This window comes from Schistocerca serialis, chromosome 6 (assembly GCF_023864345.2).
Source record: "Schistocerca serialis cubense isolate TAMUIC-IGC-003099 chromosome 6, iqSchSeri2.2, whole genome shotgun sequence".
Taxonomy (NCBI): domain Eukaryota; kingdom Metazoa; phylum Arthropoda; class Insecta; order Orthoptera; family Acrididae; genus Schistocerca; species Schistocerca serialis.
The window spans coordinates 324566089-324579753 of NC_064643.1; positions in this window are offsets into that span (position 1 = coordinate 324566089).

The window sequence follows — 13665 nt, forward strand, 5'->3', positions numbered from 1 at the left end:
ATGGGGTCACATTAAGGCCAAGGGAAAATATTATAACTGCAGAAAGATTCGTTACGAACAGAAGACAGAGCTGACGTAAGAGTAAGTTGCTGTGAACAATCCGGTGATACGGTTGTTGTCATCAGATTCGACAGCAAACCAACGCCTAGTTCAGCTATCCAACAGACGCAACAAGCAGAGGATGAAGAGACAAAGAAGGTACATGAGGATATTTAGCAAGTAAGTCGCTACCTAAGGGGAAATGACAGTCTAATAATTATGGGGGAGCGGAGTCGAAGACAGAATTGTGGTAGAATATGTGCTTGGTGGTAGAAAGACTAATGGGGCTCTTAAACAAATTCCAGTTATAGTCTGATTAACATTACTTGTTGACTGGACCCTCAAGCGTTGGAGCTCCTTTTTTTTTTCAACGAGAGTGCTCAGTGTCGCTCCCGAACAGTCCGTCCTTGCCAAACTGCCACTCCAAACGATCAGTTAACTTCCATTGCTTGATTAATGCAGTGTATGAACTATGCGTTACAACCGTTGTGTGTGTGTGTGCGTGTGTGTGTGTGTGTGTGTGTGTGTGTGTGTGTGTGTGTCTGTGTGTGTGGTTTTTGGTGTGATTATCATCCCTGATAAAATGCGAAGGAAAAGGTACAGTCCCAGGACGAGGATCCAACACATCAAGAACGAAAGCTGGACAAGGTAATGTGTTTCAGCGACAATCGCGACAATTGTGAGCATTGTTCGAGAAGACTTTGAGATGGAGGCGGAAAATGGGGAACCTCTTATACCAGTTTCCAAAGAAGTCGTGCAAACTGGAACCGTGGTTAAGATTCATGAAATGGCCATACTTTGTCTTGGTAAAGAAAAATACCGGAACGAAGGAAGTGAAGCAGGAGCATCATGTCTTCACATGCCGGGCAAGAGGCATACAATAGATAAGCTTCGTACGATACTGCGTGAGGCCGAACTTCTTGAAGACAGCAAATCATTGTTGCGAATGTTTTTGCAGTCTCGGTCTTAAAAACAAAAATCTTCCTAGTTGTAAAAAGCAGGGTGTTTATAAATGAGTATCGGTGTTTTGATTCTTTATAATATTTATTATATTAAAATTACAGTTATAAATGACATCAAATGAAAGAGCAACTCAAACAGTATTTCCAAGAACCTTATAAATGTTCATTGTGAGCACCATTTGTCACACGGCACACATCAAGTCTATAGCCGAGTTCTTCCCAAAGTGTGTCTTCAGTGATTGCAGCAACAGCTGTTTCAATCTGGTTTCTTAATTCAGAGAGGTCTGCTGGTAGTGGAGGCACGTACACACGATCCTTGATGAAGTCCGAAAGGAAAAACTCTCATGGCGTTAGGTCGGGTGAACGTGGAGGCTATGCAAAGCAAGCCCTGTCATTGGGCCCCTTGCGTTTGGGAAGAATTCGGCTATAGACTTGATGTGTGCTGTGTGACAAATGGTGCTCACGTTGAACATTTATAAGGTTCTTGGTAAAATTCTTTGAGTTGCTCTTTAATTTGACGTATCATTTATAACTGTAAGTTTAATGTAATAAATATTATAAAGCGTTAAACCCCCAATATTCATTTATAAACACCCCGTATTGATGGCATAAGCATACATGGCCGCTTAGCAAAGTCGATTTTGGCGTGAAGTAAAAGACTTTAATTTGGTGGATTCTGATCGGACTTTTCGAAAGTTTGGAGTGCTGCCACAGCAGAAGGTATGGCAATCCCAACTGGTAAAAGTGATGGAATTATGCTAACAACTACCATGGCTTTATTCCCTGCTGTCAACTGTCTTTCACTTGGAAGACAACTGAGAATACCATGAAGAAATGAATCACGAAACATTTTTAAACTGATTCGAAAATACTTAGCTTACCTTAGCAACTCCAACAGCATTTGTTCTTGATCATGCTCCATGTCATCATGCCATTCAGTTTAAAAGAATAAGCCTCCAACGCTGTCCTCTCGGAAGGAAGACAACACGGAGTTACTGCGGATAATTATAGAACCCGTTTCACTTTATAAGCAGCAATTTCCGATGTACGTCATGGACGAATTAGCTTATAATTACAAACATAGAATCTTAAAACTACCACCATATCACTGTCACTTTAACTCAACTGAACCTAAATGGGCGCAAGTGAAACGTTGTGTCGCTCCCGAGTTTACCGTTGAGAAAGTAACTGCCCAGAGCCTGGAACATGTCATGGAATTCGAGTGGACAGCTATTGTGATGTGTAAGAAGCACGTAACTGACGATGTTTAGAATAATTAAGATCTCCTCGAAGACAGTGTTACGCAAATATTGATTCCAGCTGCTCATCCAGTACAGTTTCACTGACGCTGAAATGATTTGTGGCTGCCATATTTCGGACAACGCAGCTGCCTCCAGCAAGCAACCGTTGGAGACATGAACACAAAAGAGTTTCCACAATTTTAAACACTCCGCTTTGTTTCTGCATTCTTGCTTCAGTCGCGTATAACCTGTAACCGAGTGCAAACCAGGAGTGCTCATCGGTTGGTAACGTATCAGCTCGAGTAGCTAATGCGAGGATAAGTTCAGGTAACTAATGAAAGCGACAAATTACAGTTTGCTTTTAGCGCTGAAACTGAAATTTTTCTACAGTGTTACTTATAATCCGTCTCGATTACAAAAATGTTTTTTCACATGACGGATTTCGGTTCCTCTAGAACCGTCTTCAGATCTGAAATTTCGGTTACAGGATTAGCCGAGCGGTCTGGGGCGCTGCAGTCATAGACTGTGCGGGTGGTCCCGGCGGAGGTTCGAGTCCTCCCTCGGGCATGGGTGTGTGTGTGTATTTGACCTCAGGATAATTTAGTTTAAGTAGTGTGTAAGCTTAGGTTCAAAAATGGCTCTGAGCACTATGGGACTTAACATCTCAGGTCATCAGTCCCCTAGAACTTAGAACTACTTAAACCTAACTAACCTAAGGACATCACACACATCCATGCCCGAGGCAGGATTCAAACCTGCGACCGGAGCGGTCGCGCGGTTCCAGACTGAAGCGCCTAGAACCGTTCGGCCACACTGGCCGGCTGTAAGCTTAGGGACTGATGACCTTAGCAGTTAAGTCCCATAAGATTTCACACACATTCGAACATTCACAATAACCCGTCCACACACACAAAAAAAAATGTGACGCAGCATGTGAAGGTTGCTGTGCGTGGACGGGTTACTCCTGTAATCGAAATAGCAGATCCGAATATGGTTCTAGAGGAACCGAAACTCGTCATGTGAGTAAACATTTTTGCAATCAGGACGGGTTATAAGTAACATTGTGTAACCAGTAATTGCGGAATCCCATCAGACATTATGCCTGTTTCTGCAATGAAATTTTTCTGTCTTGAACTCGCCCGTAGAGGTTAGTTTCAGTCGACTTGAACAAAGCAAGCGCAGGTTGTTGATCGTCATTTTCTCGAACAACTTGCACATCACGAGTTATTCTGCCCTACTAAAAGATCGCTTGCTGCAGCTTAGTCATTGGTCACTAGAAATCAGGCTTGGACGGAGCATTTAGGGTTCCCGTCATACCTACAGAGGCCGCTGTCAACACTGCTCATTGTTAGAGCTCCGTCTAAGTAAGAACACTTGAGAAGTATCCCAACACGTTTGTGTATAGCCTGTAACCGAGCAGAAGTCGTAGGCGACGTGGTACCACAGTAGTAGCAAGTGACAAACGCCAACTAACAGTAATTTCAATAAGACCATAGCGAATACACTGCTCATAAATCACAAGAGGTGTAGGTATTCTTGGAAAAGGTACAGGGGCACAGGAAGATTCCAGTTTAATTACATCATAGTCAGAAAGACATTTTGAAATCAGATTTCGGATTGTGAGGCATATCAAGTAACAGATACAGACTCGAATCACAATTTAGTAATGATGAAGAGTAGACTGAAGATTAAGAGATTGGTTCGGAAGAATCACGTGGAAAGAAATGGTATGCTGGAGTACAGAGGAATGGTGAGATGCGTTTGATGTTCCCTAAGGCTTGTAGATGACGCGGTAGTGAATACCACAGTTAGCAGTTCATTGGAAGAAGAACGGACGTCTCTGAAAATGGTCATCACGGAAGCAGGAAAGACAAACATAGGTACTGATACGAGGATCATAACTGCGAAGACACCTTGGATAGCTGAAGAAAAACTTCAGCTGATCGACGAACGAAGGAAGTACAAACGCGTGCAGGGAAAGTCAGGAATAGGGTACTATAAGTTACGTACAAATGAAACAATTGCGAAGTGAAGGCGAAATGGCTGCAGGAAAAATTTGAAGAAGTTGGAAAACAAGTTATTAGCCGAAGAACTGATTCAGCACATCATAAACCGCAGCAAAAATTCTAACATACTGGAATTTAAGCCCTGCATACCATCCAGAACAAGTGTTATGCACTTAACAAAAGATACAACTGAAATCTTAACCCGAGAATAGCAATTGAAGAGGAGAGCTGCAAATGTAACTCTAGGGTGAGACGGTAAGTGGGTGAACAAGCTACTGGCCACAGCCAAAACTCAGAGACGAGACGCGGTAAGCGGTGTGGACTGGTCACACGGGGTGATAAACGGCTTGCGGCCGGCGTGTGATTACTGGCGTGCATTAGGCATGGGCGCAACTGCCGACTGGCGACTGCCGACTGGCGACTGGCGCCGGGGGCGGTCAGCGGAAAATCAGGCTCGTTACCGCCGATTACGTAGCAGTGGAATTTGCGGTCGTGACACTCCATTACTCGCAGACAACATCTCATTCCGTGTACTGACACTCGTCGATGCTGATTTATGACCTCTGCGTTCCGTTCACTTTATCGTTCTAATGAATACCTTTGTGGTCATGTATCTTCAGTGATTGCGAAATACATTCGGCTTATTTCCTCCTTTCTTTTACGAAATGCATAATACTTTCCTTGCCTTCGTCAAAATGATATCCTGCGGTATCTATGTGGTATATGTCATAGGTATTTCTTTACTTATTTATTTATGAAAAGATGTTATACCGAGAGTCCCTCCTAAGAGCCGTCATGCGCATTTCTTCTCGAGTTTCGCTGGATACTTGCAGTTTCGTTTTAGAGCAATGTAATTAGCCTGTGGTCTAGGGGCGCTGGCGCGGTAGCTCAGCGTGTTCGGTCAGAGGGTTAGCAGCCCTCTGTAATAAAAAAAAAACTGAGCTAATCGATCAACAACGAACTTCAACGGATGTTTTACGACGTCCGCCCCGAGCAGATGCAAGGAACAAAAGCGAACAAAATGAGATTTAAAAAAAGGTCTTTGATTCATAATCAAAACGTCTTCGGTCCCGGGTTCGATCCCCGCCACTGCCTAAATTTTGATAAATAATCAGCATTGGCGGCCGAAGACTTCCGGCATAAGAAGTCAGCCTCATTCTGCCAACGGCCTTGTCAAAGAGGGCGGAGGAGCGGATAGAGGTTCAGGGCACTCTCTTGTTCTAGGGGTGGGAAATTGCCCCTAAACGCGGAAGAATCAGCAACGATCAACGACATGAGGATTCAGAGGGCAATGGAAACCACTGCATTAAAGACACGTAACGTGTACCCACAGGACAAGTGGCCTGTAATTGAAGAAGTGTCATGATGATCTCTCCATTGGCAAAAGATTCCGGAATAGTCCCCCATTCGGATCTCCGGGAGGGGACTGCCAAGGGGGAGGTTACCATGAGAAAAAGATTGAACAATCAACGAAAGGATAACGTTCTACGAGTCGGGGCGTGGAATGTCAGAAGCTTGAACGTGGTAGGGAAACTAGAAAATCTGAAAAGGGAAATGCAAAGGCTCAATCTAGATATAGTAGGGGTCAGTGAAGTGAAGTGGAAGGAAGACAAGGATTTCTGGTCAGATGAGTATCGGGTAATATCAACAGCAGCAGAAAATTGTATAACAGGTGTAGGATTCGTTATGAATAGGAAGGTAGGGCAGAGGGTGTGTTACTGTGAACAGTTCAGTGACTGGGTTGTTCTAATCAGAATCGACAGCAGACCAACACCGACAACGATAGTTCAGGTATACAAGCCGACGTCGCAAGCTGAAGATGAAGGGAGAGAGAAAGTGTATGAGGATATTGAAAGGGTAATGCAGTATGTAAAGGGGGACGAAAATCTAATAGTCATGGCCGACTGGAATGCAGTTGTAGGGGAAGGAGTAGAAGAAAAGGTTACAGGAGAATATGGGCTTGGGACAAGGAATGAAAGAGGAGAAAGACTAATTGAGTTCTGTAACAAGTTTCAGCTAGTAATAGCGAATACCCTGTTCACGAATCACAAGAGGAGGCGGTATACTTGGAAAAGGCCGGGAGATACGAGAAGATTTCAATTAGATTACATCATGGTCAGACAGAGATTCCGAAATCAGATACTGGATTGTAAGGCGTACCCAGGAGCAGATATAGACTCAGATCACAATATAGTAGTGATGAAGAGTAGGCTGAAGTTCAAGACATTAGTCAGGAAGAATCAATACGCAAAGAAGTGGGATACGGAAGTACTAAGGAATGACGATATACGTTTGAAGTTCTCTAACGCTATAGATACAGCAATAAGGAATAGCGCAGTAGGCAATACAGTTGAAGAGGAATGGACATCTCTAAAAAGGGCCATTACAGAAGTTGGGAAGGAAAACATTGGTACAAAGAAGGTAGCTTTCGAAGAAACCATGGGTAGCAGAAGAAATATTTCAGTTGACTGATGAAAGGAGGAAGTACAAACATGTTCCGGGAAATCAGGAATACAGAAATACAAGTCGCTGAGGAATGAAATAAATAGGAAGTGCAGGGAAGCTAAGACGAAATGGCTGCAGGAAAAATGTGAAGACATCGAAAAAGATATGATTGTCGGAAGGACAGACTCAGCATACAGAAAAGTCAAAATAACCTTTGGTGACATTAAAAGCAACGGTGGTAACATTAAGAGTGCAACGGGAATTCCACTGTTAAATGCAGAGGAGAGAGCAGATAGGTGGAAAGAATACATTGAAAGCCGATATGAGGGTGAAGATTTGTCTGATGTAATAGAAGAAGAAACAGGTTCAAATGGCTCTGAGCACTATGGGACTTAACATCTATGGTCATCAGTCACCTAGAACTTAGAACTACTTAAACCTAACTAACCTAAGGACATCACACAACACCCAGTCATCACGAGGCAGAGAAAATCCCTGACCCCGCCGGGAACCCGTGCGCGGGAAGCGAGAACGCTACCGCACGACGACGAGCTGCGGACGAAGAAACAGGAGTCGATTTAGAAGAGATAGGGAATCCAGTATTAGAATTGGAATTTAAAAGAGCTTTAGAGAACTTACGGTCAAATAAGGCAGAAGGGATAGATAAAATTCCATCAGAATTTCTAAAATCATTGGGGGGAAGTGGCAACAATACGACTATTCACGTTGGTGTGTATAATATATGAGTCTGGCGATATACCATCCGACTTTCGGAAAAGCATCATCCACACAATTCCGAAGACGGCAAGAGCTGACAAGTGCGAGAATTATCGCACAATCAGCTTGACAGCTCATGCATCGAAGCTGTTTACAAGAATAATATACAGAAGAATGGAAAAGAAAATTGAGAATGCGCTAGGTGACGATCAGTTTGGCTTTGGGAAAAGTAAAGGGACGAGAGAGGCAATTCTGACGTTACGGCTAATAATGGAAGCAAGGCTAAAGAAAAATCAAGACACTTTCATAGGATTTGTTGACCTGGAAAAAGCGTTCGACAATATAAAATGGTGCAAGCTGTTCGAGATTCTGAAAAAAGTAGGGGTAAGCTATAGGGAGAGACGGGTCATATACAATATGTACAACAACCAAGAGGGAATAATAAGAGTGGACGATCAAGAACGAAGTGCTCGTATTAAGAAGGGTGTAAGACAAGGCTGTAGCCTTTCGCCCCTACTCTTCAATCTGTACATCGAGGAAGCAATGATGGAAATAAAAGAAAGGTTCAGGAGTGGAATTAAAATACAAGGTGAAAGGATATCAATGATACGATTCGCTGATGACATTGCTATCCTGAGTGAAAGTGAAGAAGAATTAAATGATATGCTGAACGGAATGAACAGTGTAATGAGTACACAGTATGGTTTGAGAGTAAATCGGAGGAAGACGAAGGTAATGAGTAGTAGAAAAGAGAACAGCGAGAAACTTAATATCAGGATTGATGGTCACGAAGTCAATGAAGTTAAGGAATTCTGCTACCTAGGCAGTAAAATAACCAATGACGGACGGAGCAAGGAGGACATCAAAAGCAGACCCGCTATGGCAAAAAAGGCATTTCTGGCCAAGAGAAGTCTACTAATATCAAATACCGGCCTTAATTTGAGGAAGAAATTTCTGAGGATGTACGTCTGAAGTACAGCATTGTATCGTAGTGAAACATGGACTGTGGGAAAACCGTAAAAGAAGAGAATCGAAGCATTTGAGATGTGGTGCTATAGACGAATGTTGAAAATTAGGTGCACTGATAAGGTAAGGAATGAGGACGTTCTACGCAGAATCGGAGAGGAAAGGAATATGTGGAAAATACTGATAAGGAGAAGAGACAGGATGATAGGACATCTGCTAAGACATGAGGGAATGACTTACATGGTACTAGAGGGAGCTGTAGAGGGCAAAAACTGTAGAGGAAGACAGAGATTGGAATACGTCAAGCAAATAATTGAGGACGTAGTTTGCAAGTGTTACTCTGAGATGAAGAGGTTAGCACAGGAAAGAAATTCGTGGCGGGCCTCATCAAACCAGTCAGTGGACTGATGACCAAAGAAAAAAAATTAGAATCGGATCAGACGAATACTGCTCATCACGTCCTTCATGCGACGGCCAGTGCCGAAGGAAGCCACCGGTCTGTGTCCGGTTACAAACAAAATCGTTTTTAAAAGAGGTCTTCTACGAGCCCATTCGATACAACTGTCCCAAATCAGTCTAGCGCGATATTTCTTTTAGCGTAAGACCGTGCTGGCTGCCACACCCATGCAGTAACGCTGCTTTAGTTCAAATGGTTCAAATGGCTCTAAGCACTATGGGACTTAACTTCTGAGGTCATGAGTCCCCTAGAACTTACAACTACTTAAACCTAACTAACCTAAGGACATCACACAACACCCAGTCATCACGAGGCAGAGAAAATCCCTGACCCCGCCGGGAATCGAACCCGGGAACCTGTGCGCGGGAAGCGAGAACGCTACCGCACGAGACGACGAGCTGCGGACGAAGAAACAGGAGTCGATTTAGAAGAGATAGGGGATCCAGTATTAGAATTGGAATTTAAAAGAGCTTTAGAGAACTTACGGTCAAATAAGGCAGAAGGGATAGATAAAATTCCATCAGAATTTCTAAAATCATTGGGGGGAAGTGGCAACAAAACAACTATTCACGTTGGTGTGTATAATATATGAGTCTGGCGATATACCATCTGACTTTCGGAAAAGCATCATCCACACAATTCCGAAGACGGCAAGAGCTGACAAGTGCGAGAATTATCGCACAATCAGCTTGACAGCTCATGCATCGAAGCTGTTTACAAGAATAATATACAGAAGAATGGAAAAGAAAATTGAGAATGCGCTAGGTGACGATCAGTTTGGCTTTGGGAAAAGTAAAGGGACGAGAGAGGCAATTCTGACGTTACGGCTAATAATGGAAGCAAGGCTAAAGAAAAATCAAGACACTTTCATAGGATTTGTCGACCTGGAAAAAGCGTTCGACAATATAAAATGGTGCAAGCTGTTCGAGATTCTGAAAAAAGTAGGGGTAAGCTATAGGGAGAGACGGGTCATATACAATATGTACAACAACCAAGAGGGAATAATAAGAGTGGACGATCAAGAACGAAGTGCTCGTATTAAGAAGGGTGTAAGACAAGGCTGTAGCCTTTCGCCCCTACTCTTCAATCTGTACATCGAGGAAGCAATGATGGAAATAAAAGAAAGGTTCAGGATTGGAATTAAAATACAAGGTGAAAGGATATCAATGATACGATTCGCTGATGACATTGCTATCCTGAGTGAAAGTGAAGAAGAATTAAATGATATGCTGAACGGAATGAACAGTGTAATGAGTACACAGTATGGTTTGAGAGTAAATCGGAGGAAGACGAAGGTAATGAGTAGTAGAAAAGAGAACAGCGAGAAACTTAATATCAGGATTGATGGTCACGAAGTCAATGAAGTTAAGGAATTCTGCTACCTAGGCAGTAAAATAACCAATGACGGACGGAGCAAGGAGGACATCAAAAGCAGACTCGCTATGGCAAAAAAGGCATTTCTGGCCAAGAGAAGTCTACTAATATCAAATGCCGGCCTTAATTTGAGGAAGAAATTTCTGAGGATGTACGTCTGAAGTACAGCATTGTATCGTAGTGAAACATGGACTGTGGGAAAACCGTAACAGAAGAGAATCGAAGCATTTGAGATGTGGTGCTATAGACGAATGTTGAAAATTAGGTGCACTGATAAGGTAAGGAATGAGGACGTTCTACGCAGAATCGGAGAGGAAAGGAATATGTGGAAAACACTGATAAGGAGAAGGGACAGGATGATAGGACATCTGCTAAGACATGAGGGAATGACTTCCATGGTACTAGAGGGAGTTGTAGAGGGCAAAAACTGTAGAGGAAGACAGAGATTGGAATACGTCAAGCAAATAATTGAGGACGTAGTTTGCAAGTGTTACTCTGAGATGAAGAGGTTAGCACAGGAAAGAAATTCGTGGCGGGCCTCATCAAACCAGTCAGTAGACTGATGACCAAAGAAAAAAAATTAGAGTCGGATCAGACGAATACTGCTCATCACGTCCTTCATGCGACGGCCAGTGCCGAAGGAAGCCGCCGGTCTGTGTCCGGTTACAAACAAAATCGTTTTTAAAAGAGGTCTTCTACGAGCCCATTCGATACAACTGTCCCAAATCAGTCTAGCGCGATATTTCTTTTAGCGTAAGACCGTGCTGGCTGCCACACCCATGCAGTAACGCTGCTTTAGTTCAAATGGTTCAAATGGCTCTAAGCACTATGGGACTTAACTTCTGAGGTCATGAGTCTCCTAGAACTTACAACTACTTAAACCTAACTAACCTAAGGACATCACACACATCCATGCCCGAGGCAGGATTCGAACCTGCGACCGTAGCGGTCGCGCGGTTCCTGACTGTAGCCCCTAGAACCGCTCGGCCACCCCGGCCGTCGCTGCTTTAGTTGCTGCTGGTGCTTATGAAGGTATGCCTATAACGTCTTTCCCGATTTCTTGGCGTTCTCTAGAGCACGGGTACATAACAACGATGGCTGCAACTTCTGCTGAGACTCGGACGATCTGTAGCTGCGGGAAAACTTCGTAAATGCTAATGTGTTGGTAAATATGTTGCTGAAGTATCCTTTGTAGAAACTAAGTTGCCTTGGCTGACCATTTGCTCTAGAGACTGACCCCAAAGACGCGATCAGCGATAGTTGCTGTACAATGGATCGACCACCATGGAGTTCCGAACAGAGCATCGCTGAAGAGATCAGTAAGAAAAAATAATTGATTGTAAGCTTGTCCTTTGATTTCTTGTTGAAGTCATGTTAATGGCGTAGGCCAGATGTTACTATTGAAATAAACTTGAACTTAAGAATCATTCCAGGCTAGTTGGGGGAAAGCTGCTATTTGGATGTATTATGTATGGAATATAATCGAAGTTGCGTTACAGCTGATCCTGATGTTTACCATACGTGTTTTTTAGTCGGAATTTATAAATAATTTTGTTAATTTTGGAGTTATTAGCGATGTAAGGAAGTTTCCTCTAGCTGAACGAAGTCAGATTCTACTTATAATCCGCGGGCTTATTCGCTAATAAACGGTGATCTTTCATAGAGGATTTAATTCAAAACCTTTTTGTGTGCAACCTCCCTGAGGGGAATTTACATCGTAAAAGTTCTTGAAGTCAAGTAGGACCGTGGATAAGCCGAAGAACGTTCCCTCAGTGAGAGCCCCTTGACAGGTGATACGCAAACAAGTTCTGTTTGTCTGGCTGTAGCATGAAGAACACGGTGAACAATATTCGTTTGAGCTGACTCCAGCTACGCTTTATAAAAATGAAATCGCTAATATGTACCAAAACACCAGAGAAAATGCGCTTGACGTCCCTTTGGATGGACACCCATTACATGCCATATTGGCCGGAACATTTACCCGCCCAGATAGCCGCGATCGTTAGCATGTTTCTTCCGGAACTCGGGGAAACGCGCCAGCTTCGGCTCGAATCCACTTGGGACTTAACTAGAGGGCCAGTGTCCCGGCCACACTAGATGTGGTTTTTAGGCGGTTTCCCATCATACTTCTAGGGGAATAACGGACTCGTGCTCACGTCAAGCCTCAATTACATGATTCGTAAACTATTCGAAAACGTATATACATATATAATCAAAAAAAGTTTTGCATCATCCCGGTTCCCAGAACTCCTGAAGATACTCGTGGACTGTGGATATTGTATCACAGACGCAGTCCCTTTGGCTGTGCAGAGATGTCACTAAACCCGCCCAAAGATGTAATCAACCAAGCATGAGCAGCGCCTATGGTCCGACAGCCGATCAGTTCCAGTCATTCCAGCAGGAACGAGGTACACGGCTAGTGTTATCTGTAGTTCAATCATGCCTAGACGGTCAATACCGGTTCGATTGCTTCCGCAGTGTTACCTTGTGCCAAGAAGGGCTCTCAACAAGGAAAGCCAGGCGTCACGGAGTGAACCAAAAGCGACGTTGTTCGGATATGGAGGAGATACAGAGAGACAGGAACTGCCGATGACATGCCTCGCTCAGGCCACCCAAGGGCTACAACTGCAGTGGATGACCGCTATCTACGGATTGCGGCTCGGAGGAACCCTGACAGCAACGCCACCATGTTGAATAATGCTTCTCGTGCAGCCACAGGACATCGTGTTACTACTCAAATTGTGCGCAATAGGCTGCATGATACGCACCTTCACTCCCGACGTCCATGGCGAGGTCCATCTTTGCAACCACGACACCATGCAACGCGCTATAGATGGCCCCAACAACATGCCAAATGGATCGCTCAGGATTGGCATCACATTCCCTTCACCAATGAGTGTCGCATATGCCTTCAACCAGACAATCGTCGGAGGCGTGTTTGGAGGCAACCCGGTCCGACTGAGCGCCTTAGACACACTGTCCAGCGAGTGAACCAAGGTGGAGGTTCCCTGCTGTTTTTCGGTGGCATTATGTGGGGCCGACGTACGCCGCAGGTGGTCATGGAAGGCGCCGTAACGGCTGTACGATATGTGAATGCCATACACCGACCGATAGGACAACCATATCGCCAGCATAATCGCGAGGCATTCGTCTTCATGGACAATTCGCGCTCCCATTGTGCACATCTTCTGAATGACTTCCTTCAGGATAACGACACCGCTCGACTAGAGTGGCCAGCATGTTCTCCAGATATGAACCCTATCAAACGTGCCTGGGGTAGACTGAAAAGCGCTGTTTATGGACGACGTGATCCACTAACCACTCGGAGGGATCTACGCCGAATCGCCGTTGAGGTGTGGGACAATCTGAACCAACAGTGCCTTGATGAACTTGTGGATAGCATGCACGACGAATACAAGCATGCATCAGTGCAAGATGTCGTGCTAAGTGGGTATTAG